Source organism: Rhamphochromis longiceps, linkage group LG20 (assembly GCF_057381845.1).
Source record: "Rhamphochromis longiceps isolate RC_006_pf linkage group LG20, R_longiceps_female_GT1.1, whole genome shotgun sequence".
In the NCBI taxonomy this organism is placed as follows: domain Eukaryota; kingdom Metazoa; phylum Chordata; class Actinopteri; order Cichliformes; family Cichlidae; genus Rhamphochromis; species Rhamphochromis longiceps.
This window is the reverse complement of record NC_140576.1, coordinates 27,219,596-27,233,359: the sequence shown is the minus strand read 5'-3', so window position 1 is coordinate 27,233,359 and position 13,764 is coordinate 27,219,596.

The window sequence follows — 13,764 nt, the reverse complement described above, 5'->3', positions numbered from 1 at the left end:
TGACTCCACCTCCCTTTTATTTGGAGACGTGCAGGTGAACGCAGAATAAAGTGATGCAGGACAGTATGCAGCAAAACACAAGTTCCCCAGTAACCTAACCTCACAGTGTTGCTTGCGATGCAAACTTCAGTGAGGGCAAGTATTTCCCTGCAGAGCTTTGTTTTATTTTTATGACAATGTGCCTCTCTGATGATGATTAAAAAGGCAAGTGCAGGTATTCCCACTTGTACTTTTGTTCTGCCGTGAATGTACCCTTTTAACTAACACTCTTGAAGTGATATATTTGACTTTCTTTCTGTGCTTTATAGCAAATATTATGGGGTCATTGCAACGAGTTGGCAAAGATATCTAAGCTGTTGCGGCAACAGTTTAGATTGTGCTTGTTTTTCGCTGGAAACTGGTCAGATATTTTAAGGGTCACTCGTGGTCTGGAGGTTATATTTGTTCAAAGAAGGGTTTTGAAATGATTAACAGCTGAACTGATTTTCTGTTTGTGCTGGTAGAAATACAGTCCGTGTTTGCACATTCTTATCGTCAAAACAAACTAAAAGCTGGAAGTGGGGTATTGTGTGTACGTGCACGGTTTTCACCAATGTGCATTTGCAAGAGTGATTTTTTTGTTCTCAGACTCCTGAGTGAGGGCAGCTGTAATATTAGTCACAGGGTGCACGCATGTGGTTGTTTATGAGTCCAAGGTTTAAAGGAATTAGGTGTTTCTAGGTTAACATTTCATTGCTAAAGCATCCTTGGTAAGTTTCTGATACATTATGTAACGTGTGACGTTTTCAAATGTCAAATATATAAAATCCTGTACCAGTTAGAGCTATGAGGAAAAAGGTCAGTATTGGTTCGTGGATTTGTTTAGCAATGGTTTGAGCTGCTGCCTGATTGCATTGCATAAAATTCCTTAAAATCCCCTTTCTTCACCTTGACAACTTCTTACCTTTCCTCTTATAGGTGGAACACAAAGATGGTGGCAATCCTTTGTGAAGATCTTTGAGCCTGTACGAATGACTGGTTGCATTAAGCCTGCATTATTATGGTTTTAAATAGGGCATGAGCTCTTTTGGGAAAAATACTTAAAAGACGAAAGGAAAGTTTAAAGAAAATGGAACATTTTCCAGACTGACAGTCGGTGTTGAAAAAGAGGCAAGCAGCACAGTGAAAACCTTCAAATGAAACAACAATTATAGATGTCATTATACTGCCAAATAAAGCTGCCAAATAAAACTGCCAGATAAAATGGTAAAAATGGGCATTCTTACTCACTTTGCCAACAAATGATTAGATGTCTTTTACCCTGCAGAAAATATTTGCCTGAAATATGTGGTTCCATTTACATGATGTCATCATCATAAATAATCATAAACAATAAATTGCACAAATATCTTGGAGCAAAAAAATTGACTCTGTGTTTATGGCAACAAAGAAAGGACTTTCATATACTAATAAAACCCTTGGCAGCCATGAGGAGAATTTTAAGATGGAAAAACAGTAGCTGTCTGTAATAGTTCACAGACATGTCAGTCATCCGAATCGCTTTGACTCTTTGTTCACCCCTGAAAGGCAACATGTGTATATACAGCTGCAAGAACATGTTAAAAAAAACCATTTAGCATTAACATGATTTATTAGATATATTCACAAATACAGGCGAAAAACAAAATGCGATGAAGCACTTTTCACATCTTTAGTAAACCTGCTACCAGCTGTGCAGGCTGCAGAAAAAAAATGTACTTTTCAGTTAAGTAACTTATAGAATCTCCTTTACCAGGAAAAACCTCACATGTTTACTGATTCCTCCTTTACCTCATCAGATGAGACTTTTGGATCATTGCTCAATATAGACATATTTCAGTTCCTCAGCATTTTTGTGATTTTGTTTTTTAATTGTGCAACTATCTTTTGATGAAACTGCATCACCAGTGGGTTGCATTTCCTGTTTTTTCCAACCACTTTTGTTTAATTTTTCTTTCTGTGGTTTCGGATATTGCAATGTCACTTCTCCTGAGCGTCATGGACTGCTTGCCCCGTGATTCTATGTTAAACTTAGTTTAAACAAGTTTTGAATACATACGTTTTTTCACTGATCTCATGGCGTTTTGGCCCTGAGGTAGCAAAGCAGCTCCCAACTACGACGCTTCCTCCTCCGTGCTTTACCTTTGAGATTTCTGTAGTCCTTTCCGCCTGAGCTGTTTTGTTTTTACCACTGGTTTCTTTTTTTTACCTCTTTAATGCAATCGTTGCAAGGTGTCAACTCCTAGGTAAATTTTCTCAGTTTGCGGACAGATTTATTATTATACCATTTTATATATAGACCTTTTCCAGCTTCATGGATCTCTACAGTGCTAAGTCTTAGGTTGCGGTGACTGAGACTTGCTCTGCACTAACCAATCTTTCTTGAGAATAGCATACTTTGTCAGAAGAATATGCTAAATGAATGCCTAACTCTGAGTAGCCTTTGGAAAAGTTGTTGAAGCTCAGATGACATTTTATGAGTAATCGATACAATAAAACATTATCATACTATATAAAGTGCTCTGACGTGGCCATTGTATATTAGCAGAATAGATAACACTGCAAGAAACTGAACTGAATTGAAACGAATTGAAAATGTGATGGATTTAATTAAAGGCTTTCTCTTGCAGCTGCCTAGCTGCATATCTAATTGAGAGTACATGTAGCATATTGAGTATTTTAAAACAATATTTTATCTAATGCACATTGTAATGAATGTGCATCTGTGCTTTAATTCTTTCGGAGTTAGCACTGAAATATGTGCATAAAGAATTCATCATCACGTAGCAAATTTGTGGGACAATTTGCTTAAATCACAGATTACAATTTGCACATCACACCACATACTACAGTCATTGTAATCAGAATCTATTTTTTATAGGCATGTTGCACCTAATTGTCTCAAAATTGAATTAATACGCCATCTGCACAGACAATAATTAATAAATTATATCATTTTCAGGTGAGAGGAATGCAAGCGTTTACTAATAGTTGCTGTTCTCTCATCTTATTGTTTACACTCAAGACAGAAGAGGGATTTTCACTGCAAATGCATCGCCCGGCTCTCATTTTGTCTCAACTGACATACACAACAATACTTGCAAGTCTACTAGACCATGATAGGCCCACCGCAGAGGGGCTTTCATGTGATTTCACATATCAGTCTGACTCTTGATGTGTGAGCACAGAGAAAGAGAGAGGATTAAGAATCAGCTGACTCCCCACATTTTCTTCCAAGTGACTTATTAGAAGGGTTATTCTGAGCGGTCTGCTGGACCGCTGAGGGGGTTGGCTGAGTAGTGAGACCCTCAATGAAGCCAATTTCTCTCACAATGGTAGATTACTTTAGACAACCTTCTCGGCTTTACCCAAAAACAAACGGAAGGAGCCTTTTGTACTTTTTCTCTGTTGTGCTCACAGATCTCTCTCGTTCGCCCACAATTTTTTCTCACACATCATAATTTAGTGTATCTGCAAAAGTGTTTTGGACTCACATGATGAGGCACAGGGCTACAGTAATTTGCTGGGCCATTTCATCAGGGTCAGCAGTGAAACACTTTTAAAAATGTTCTGGGAACATGTCATTTACCTGTAACAAGCTTTTGTTTCTGGTCTACTGTGGACACTTGTTTACTCTGTCACTTGTCATGTCGTTCCAGCAATAAAACAGGAAGAAAGATGATTTCCTTTCACTGCAGCATCTAGACCAGACTACCATTTCCTTTTCCATCCACGTGCCCCTGGCTATCTGTTCTTGCTGCTCAGCACAAATAAGATTTCCAAAGAGGTACCATTATCACTTGTGCATGTTTACGCTGAAACACGCTGCTAACAAGCTAACACACTGTGAAAACCTCCTATTGATGTAAAAGAAAAACTAATTATTTGCCAAATACTTTGTCTTGTTGAAAAGTAATTTGGGACTTGTGATTTCAGCTTGTCATATTTACATGCATCTCAGAGCAAATTAATCCCTTTTTGGTCTTGCTGCGGTGAGTTAGCTGATAATTTGCAAATTAGATGCATAATTAATCCACAATCAGACGCCCTAAAGGCAATTAGAGGCGATGGGACGCTTCTGTACTTCGACCAGTGGCAGGTCAGGCTGCTCCATTACAGGGTAAACACAAAGCTCTTAAGGAGACTTCATGCTAAATGGAAGTGTGAGGAAAGGCCCCTAATGACCGTTGTGACTGGGGCAATATTTTGGTTATCAGAGACCCACACGCCTAATGACTTTGAAACACATCAAGAAGACATCAGCAAATACAGAAATCATCAAAGGGAATGGCCACAGGATGACCCCAATGAAAAGCTGTAATCAAATCCCAACCTGGCGACTGAACAGGCCCTCAATGGCCCCTTAATGTGTTGTGTAACTTTAGCAGTTACCTGAAATACCCTAAACACAATCCAACACTGCACGATTACACACAGCCATAAACAAGAGTCCAAATGAACCTGAACCTAATTATGATAGTAGCCTTCCACAAGTTCTCATCAATACCTTATTTTCCATTATAAAGAAGTCTCTGACCGAGCGATGACCTTAGAAATGTCTTATTTTAGCTCCCCCCCCCCCCCCCCCCCCCCCCCTTTTTTTTAATGGTAGCATTATTTTTTCAGTGGAATTGTTTGCCAAGGTATTGGCTGTGTGGTTTTCCCATCTCTTTTGGACTAGATTAAAAAAAAATCACAGCAGCTTCTTGAAAATTCCCATAAAATTTATTGATTCACAATAAAGCAGACATTTGTCACTCTGCTTGGTAACATTTGGATGAATCACATTGATTTTACTTGAAAATCAGTTGTTTTTTGGATAAATTCTCCCCAAACTAATGACTTTCTTCAGCCTCAACAGTACTTAGTGTTTTGGAGCAAATAGCAAACATTCACATGTAAACATCCAGTGTGTATAACTAAAGTGGTGAGGATGGTAAAAGCTTGTACAGTACTTTGTATAAACAGTCTGTATTGCTCATAGCACAACTGTGCCAAGCAGAGTTTCACAGAGCTATCAGCGTGGCCATAGACCCTTAGTCTTGTTATTTCATGTAGACCTTCCAGGTAACCTTAGATGTCAAACCTACCTGCAGAGTATGACTTATATATCTGGGAGAGTCCAATCCCTGTGAGAGTGACAAGCCTGTTCAGTGTAACCTGACTCCGTGTCCTCTGCTGTTACCTCTCTGGTCTAGATAATCATCACCTCCCTATGTTTTCTGTCCTAGGCAGGATTAGAGATTTATTAACTAGCAAGACTGTGTCTCAGGAATGTGCTCCAGTTTTGTCCATTGGACCTGACGGTGACTGGCATTCACGCCTAACGTGGCAGGCAGCTCAGTCTCAGTAAGTCTATGCGGGCTGCCAAGTGTGTGGCGCACCACTCCTGCTTAATATCTGTCTGAGGCCTATCTGTCTGAGGCCCTGGGCATAGGGAGGATGAAAATGGGGAGAAAGCGAAAAGACCCAACTCTGGGTCCCAGGTGTGCACTTAACGCTACCTATCAATTCCGGCCTGGGGTGAGGCAGACTGCAAGCCAGATCAAATCATGAGTCAGAGTTGGGGGATGCATTTCAGCCTGCCTTATTGCCTGGTCAGTCACATGGTAACGGTTCAGACTGAGATGGAATGAGTCAACTGCCACAAGAATCCATCCAGGTGATACGGTATGTACAAGAGTGTGAACTGAATATAGACTCAGTCATGAAGTATTACTCTAAATCTTACACTGAATGTATGCATACAGTTGTTGCACCTCGGAGCAAGTGACACATTTTGATGTTATTTAAAGTGAAAAGAAGTCAAAACAAGCCCTGCAGCTGCAGCGAACGCTCATTAAAAGCACTTTTTCTACAAACATCTTTGAATTTTTACTTCTTGTTTCATAAACTTAAACAAAAATGAAAGCTAATACAGACATTTGGAGAAGTTTTCGTATTCTAAGTCAGAACTTAGTAAGTCCCCCTTAGCAAATATCACAGCTTCACAGGCTTTCTGTTCTGGCTTTATTTAATTTTCACCTACTCTTCTATGCACAGCGCTTCAGCAGATATATTAAGGCTGTCTCACTGGATGTTTAAGATCCACCAACAGCTTTTCAGTGATTTTAAAGTCAGGTGACTATTCCAAAAGCTTCGGATTTTGTTTCTCCAGTTAATTACCTTGTGAGAAAAGCTAGCTTTTTTCTCAGTAGCAAATTCTTCACCGACTGCATGATATTTGAACACATCTGCTGATTTTTAAATGAATCTATTTTTTTTTCTCTCCTTGTGCAATTCTTTCCTGTGTCACTGGCTGTAAAATAAATAAAAAGCCAAATATTACCATCACGTTATGATTTAAACGCAGTAGTAGTGGTGGAGGCTGCTAGCTTGACATGTCTATAGCATGTCCTAAATCACTCCATCCTAGCTACATGTTGCTTTGCGTGCATCGTGTGTTGACCTTTGTACTGAGAATGCGGGTGTGGTTAACCTGTGACGATGGAGTGCATGCAAACCGAGCTGTATGTACTGTATAGTGTTGCACCACCGCTCTTATAATGTAGGTGTATTGCAGTGTTTCTGAAGCAGATGTTTAGTTTTTTCTCTCCAGCAGACATTTGGTTCCATTTAGTTTTTTGATCATGTTAAAAAGTGGATATTACAGCCTAAAGAGAGCATTGATGTCCTTTTCATAGCATCCCCCTACACCGAGGCTTTCATTTTTAGAACCTCACGAGTTATTCAGTCGACCCCATGGATTTTCTTTTTCTTTTTTTGGTCTTGAACCATCACCGGCTCAGAATCAGCTCCCAGTTTTTAATGACTAGTTTTAATGAGTCAATTAAAAGCCCAACAAGTTAATAGTGAAGGGTGTATTTGCACCTGCCCCAGTTATAGTTTTATTATCTTTAATTCATTTTTAATATCCATGAAATAAGAATAAATCATGAAGTTACATATGAAGATTTTATGAATTTTTTTTTATTAATTTGTTGCACTGCTTTTATTATCTTCTTTTCACATATAAATCAGCAAAGTATGTAATTTGCCCAGGGGTGGCCAAAAATTAGCTGCATCTATGATAAGAGCCGACAGGACAAAAAAAAAAAAAAAGAAAGCACCAGCAGTGTTCAAGGAGCAGGAATGCCAGCATCTGAAGCTGCCTATTATATGTCTCCCCATATCCACCCACTGCTTGGTCCAAGGCTGTCTCTGCTGCTTAACTCTTGCACAGGGACTCTCTGTGATCCAGCAGAGCTCTCAGTGCAGGGAGCATGGTGCTGATGCCAAATTCCTGTTATCCAAATCCGTCGGCACTGTCTCATTTAAGAGATAAGAGGCTAATCTACAGGGTGGGCAGGAGATAGACCTAGAAATACAAGGCCCCTCTTGTCACTTGCTCGCCATTCACCACATAACTGGAATGTGTATAGGCACGTGCAGACAAACAAAACCTTGAGGATCTTTTCTCTTTATCCCCTTAGGCTTAGATGTGATTTTAAAGGATATAAATCTCAGTGTGTTTGTTCTATTTATCCACCTGAATTGCTCTTATTTTCTTTTTCAGATGTGAATCATAGCCAGCAATGTACTTCTTTTTTTGTTTCCAATATATTACTGAATAAAGAATCATAGCTCCGAGCAGTCAAACAAATCTGCTGCAAAGATTAAATTTAATATGACCCACATATGAGTAAAGACTTCAGAACTCAGTTGCTGATGAAAAAATAATCTGTGTTTCAGTGGACTAGTCAACCGGTCTTTCACAGTCAGTGTGCTTTTGAGCAAGGTTTTTAAATCCTAACTAGTACTGATTTTTAGAACTGTTTTGTGCTTTTGATGAGAAAGATGATTTAATCAATAAACAACAAAACATTTTACCAACTTTAAGTTAATAAAAAAGATATATCTTCTTGATAGATTCTTGTTAGAGCTGGAAAAAAGTTGCCAAAGTTTTCAAGCTTTAAAACATAAACCATTGCACAAGAAAACTGTCTAGAATGGTGCCTGGTAGACAAGTAAGTAATTACCTTGGCCTTACTTGAGGTTGAGATTTAATATTTAGCCCTAACATCAGTTAAGCCTTTCAGTTGCCAAACCCCGAACACTGCTTGCATTGCTAGAAAGTAATGCAAGCAATTGGAAGTGTGCCTGGAAAAATAGTGAATGGAAGAGCAAAGGGTTAAAGCTGGTGAATAAACAATTGTTTCAATAATTAAATCCCAAGGGGACAAAAACAGGCACAAAGTGCCACACAAACCCACTCTCTATAATAGTGTTTCTTGTGGATTGTATTTTCCCCCTTGTTAGGTACCTATTACAAACATTTTGGCCTTTATCCTTTTTGTCACTGCTGTAAGCCCAGCGTGGGACAAAGTTTGTCCCTATTTGACGGTAAGTGTTACACAAACAGGCAGGAGATTGCTATTAACTGAGCCACATTTGCTTCTATGCGTATTTCTTGTGTCAGCAAACACAGGCTATTTAACGGTTCAACTGCCAACTTTGAGTACCTGTCAAAGTTACAAAAAACAACCAAACTTCACAATAACTGATGTTGCCACACTGTTGCGGTGTTGTGTACAGTAAGGTATTGTGTCCTAGCACTGATCTCATTACCTGTTTCCCTAACGCAGTCTCTCACTATCAAGATCAAAAGCTGTTTGAAGGTTCACTTCATACCTGACGCAACACAGTCAGCATATAGCTCTCTCTCTCTGAAGTTATAATCAAGCGCCTGGAGATGTCCTGAGATAGGAAAAATGCAAAGTAAAGTTTCAAGATTTAATAAATGTAATCTGCTTCATCTTTTGTTTACAGTAATTAGAGAGTTTCAGAATTCATAACATTTGTTATTTCTTTTCTACTTATGCAGTTTTGAGTGTTGCTCCCTCTTTTACACATCTTTGAAATGAATGCTAGAACTCCCTCCCCCTTCGACATACTTATAAGATTGAGTTCCTGCCTACAGGCTGTTTCCAGCCACAACACTTGAAACTATCCCGTCATAATAATGCCTACATTGCACATTTGTGCACCTGCGGATGATACATTATCTTTTGCCCTGTTCGAGACATAGCCTGAAGGAGCACTTCCTCTCACAGCTGCCATGATGTCATCTCCATTTGGGGGGTTTTTTTTCACCTCCTTGAGACCTACAACCCACAGCCTTGACTGTGGTCTTGTTTTTGAGACATTAAAAGCAGAAAAGACGACCTGCATGAAATCTTCCTTTTAAAAAATGGTTTTATTAAAATCAGAACACAGCTTTGGATAAAGCTTCATTTATCTTGGTGCAAGAGGAGACTCATTATTATTAAATGAAAGGAAATATGGTAATGACCTGATTCTTTTGTAAAACTGCGGAGGGATAGTCTTGCATCCACAAAGCTCCAAAACAGTGCTTTTAAAGTTCTGCTTTTGGGTTCAGATAAAAGACGTTTTAGCGCTAAGTGGTGTCGTAGTGTGTCACACTGTTTTACATCTAAGGATAAACATTTTTTCTGCCATTACATCTAAAACAATGCCAACTCAGAACTTTAAGCTGTAATTAAGCAGGAAACACTTTGAGATATGTCCATTGTAATACTGATAAGGAGAAATGTCCCTTTGAGATACTCTTGTATCTTGAAAACGTCACTTTTCCCCTGGTAAATATGTACACGTAACTTTCTGAACGCTTACCATGGAAAATGTGGTATTTGAGGCGTTCCCTCTGTCAAGCCGCACCGCTTTGGTTTCCTGTTACCTTGTGATTTGAGCCGATAATATGTTTGCAATGATTTCACAATGCTGAGAGTTGTATATACACCTTTAAGCTGTGTTTATGCAGTTTTGTGCAGTGATGGGAAAGCAAGCTTTGTAAGCTTTGCTCAAGGACAGCTTCGACTGCGCTGTCTGTGAAACCACCGAGCCATCAGTGTTGCTTAGAAATGAGATGATTCAAAGACTTACGTAAAATAAATTATGCTGATTTATTTAATTTTTTTTACATTTATCACATTATTGAATCTTTTTTTTTTTAATTGCATGACTGTTATCAGATGGACATAAAGGGAATGCATCAGGGAACTAAACATATTGGTGTGATCACTTAGTAGTGATCAAGTGCTTTAGGAATGCGTCATCAATTCAATATTGCACCAGTCAGAAGACCATTGCACCGATAAACAACAGCTTAAATCATGGCACTTGCAGTATGCTTGACTAACTCTCATGATGGAGAATTTAAACCTGCAATGACTGATTTCTTTGGCAGCCGTGACAGCTTTTAAACAGAACATTGACGTATTCTCACCTTTTTAAATAGCACAGTTGCTTATTTAACCTCCTCCACAGTTACAGTGCATTGGGTATTATCATTCATTTGGAGATATGTTTCTTTCCACCTGACAATGTACTGTAAGCTCAAAATCAATTCTCTTTCACCCTATTCTTTCCTTTAAAAAACAAAAAACTAGCATCTCATGAGGAAAATAATTAGCTCTTTATCTCTGCGGTGCCAGGCAGATAGTCTACTATGGATTTCTAGAGGACAATGAAGTTGTTGGCCTGACAACGAAACAATGAGCTGAAACTTGGAGCTACAAAGCTCTTATTTAAAAAAAGGAGCTACAGATTTGAGTGATAATTCTCCGTAGGTTCATCTTTATCAGCAACCCCTTTCACTATGTTGTTGTTTAATATAAATATTTATTAGAGCCGTAACTGGCCAAGCGGAGAACTTCATTACAAATGACAGATCGAAAACACTGAGAGCTGTGAGGCATGTGTGATGCTCCCCTTCAATCTTAGCTTTGATAGAAATGTTTTAAAAAAGGGCTGAAAAGTCTCTTTAATAAGTTGGAACAGCTTTCTGTGGATCTGAGGAAAACTCATCCAGTGGATTTCTTTAAATGCTGCTCAGAAATGTTCCTGGTTTGACCTTTTTTTGTTTTTTTACTTCGCCTGGAAAAAAAAGGTGCTTTTTTAAAACACATTTTCCCTCTTTGAAGTATGCATGTATATTTTTGTGCACTTGTGTTTATACTTGTTATATATTTATATTTATGCTAGACTTGTCTTCATGAGACTTCAAGGTAATTGATGAAATGGATTATCTCACGCCTCGTGACATGAATATAAAGTGAATCACAATATGAAAATGATCCCTGTTCTCTTACAGGGATGAGATTTTTTTTATTGTGTATTGACAAGCAAAACAGAAAGCACTTATGGGTCAAAGACAGTTATAACTATTGTGATATGTTTTTGTAAATAAGCATTAAACATTTAAATACAAACAGGATTTAATTGTGCATGTCGAAGTTGTGTTTTCTCATTTGCCCGTGTTTACTGGAAATTTAAAACCTGTTGTTTCTGTAGTCTTAGAACATAAATTATAAAGGAAGTTGGTTTTTCAAGCTTCTACAAAAAAAAAAAAAATTCCTCATGTTTTATAAGTAAACATTAAAAAAAAAAAAAGATATGTCAAAGCATTGCTCCTTGCTTGAGAGAGAATCAAAGATGAATTTGGCTTTCAAGAAGATCAAACTACTGCAGAAGTAACTTTAATGAAAGGAAAACCTACTGTGAGCTCTGGCATGTGGAAGCACACAAAAGCAGACTATGTTCAGTCCTCCCTCCCGTACATTTTCACTCACCATTAGTCAGGACAAAGTAAGAAATGGCCCAAAGATTCAATGGCAAGAATGTTAAACCATGTTTGTTTGTGCATGAGAGGAGCAAAGAAAAAGAAGAAAGATGTTCCACAGCTGAGTAATTATAGTTGTTGTGCTGGTGTCATCTCTTGATGTTTCAATGCCATTAAGTATGAGGGGCGTTTGTTGAGCTTGAATGGTCCCAGACAAGCAGGGATGATATACATTTTGTTTGGCAAAGCAAATGGGGGTCCATATAGCACGGCTGATTAAAGCAGGAGCAGAGCTTTTGTGAATTTTGATATCATTTCGAACTCTATTTGATCAAAGCAATTATTATGTAACAAAGAAATCAAATGGAAGCATCACAGGCTTAACTAAAGCAAATTTCGAAGTTGAAGTTGAATCACTAAAAATAAATCCAAATTCATGTTATACTGCAGCAGCAATGCAGCATCCAAACACATATAACAGGGAGGGAATGTGATTCATTTCTAGGAAAACTCAAATCTAGATAAATGAATTTGTTCATCATCATCATCATTATTCATCACCCAGGTTGGCTCCATCATGTCAAAAGACTGGCACTTGTAGGACCCACGCACCCTAGTGGTGGAGGTATCAATTTTGTCTGCAAGATAGATTTAAAATCACACAGCTCCTCCTGCTGTTTGAAACACAGCATTTCACACTGCCACCGGGCTGCATGGATCACGGTAAGTTATTCAGTAAAGCTTTATGGTTGAGTGCCTGGTTCATGCGGTGACAGACCCAACAACAGTAGGAAAGCAATAGTAATGCTTGCTTTAAAGCCCAAACTTAAAGAAACACTATAATGTGTCTCTCCTCTCCTTTCTACTGTAATGTGTCAGGTATAAAATGACTTTGTTCACCAATCACACCTGATAATTCTCACAATTTTCCTCTTAGTCCTGTTCATTTTTAAATTTGTATCTCTGTTTTCACACAACTCATCCTGATTCCTTCGTTTAATTCCCTCACTTTGTTGCATAAAGGTGCTGGAAACATTCCTCAGAGATTTTGGATGATGAGGACAATACACTGTGAAGACCATTTGAGTACAGTGAACTCATTATCATGTTCCAGAAACATGTTTGAGTTGATTTGAGCTTTGGGACATGGTGCGTTGTCCTGCTGGAAGCAGTCATCATAAGATGGGCACACTGTGGTCATAAAGGGATGAATGCGGTCAGCAACAACACTCGGGTAAGTTGTGGAGTTTACACAATGAGGTGGTACTACGAGCCCCAAAGTGTGCCGGTAAAATGTCTCTCACTCTATTACACCGCCAGCAGCCTGAACCTTTGATAAAAGGCAGACTGTATCCTTGCTTTCATGTTGTTTATGCCAAATTGTGATCCTAACATCCGAATGTCACAGCAGAACTCGAGACTCATCAGACCAGGCGATGTTTTTCCAGTGCTCTGCTGCCCAATTTCGGTGACCCTGCGTGAACTGCAGCCTGTTCTTCGCTGACAGGAGAGGCACCTGGTGTGTTTTTGTTGTTTGTTTGTTTTTACTGCTGTAGCCCATCTAGCTCAGTGTGTTTTGTGTTGAGAGATACTTTACTGCATATCTTGGTCGTAACAAGAGGTTACTGTAGTTACTATTGTCTATTGTTCCTGTCGGCTTAAAGCAGTCTGGCCATTCTCCTTTGACCTCTGGCATTAAAAACACGCATTTTCAGCTAGAGAATTGCTGCTTACTGGATATTTTTTCTTTTTCGTACCATTGTCTGTAAACCCTAGAGATGGTTGTGTGGGAAAATCCCAGTAGTTTTGCAGTTTCAGAAATAATCGGACGAGTCTGTCTGGCACCAACAAATATATTATGTTCAAAGCTCCTTTCTTTCCCATTTTAATGCTCAGTTTGAATTTCAGCAGGTCGCCTTGCCATGTTTGCGGCCACTGATTTGCTGCCATGTGATTGGCTGATTAAATATTTGCGTTCATGATCAGTTAAACAGATGTATCCAAATAAGTGGCAAGATCATGAATGGCATACACAAATAACAGCTGTCTTTCCAAAGGTTTCTCCCTGAATGACATTCTTGTTTCTCGTTGTCATTCAGTCTGATTGTGAAAGCCATACCATACTT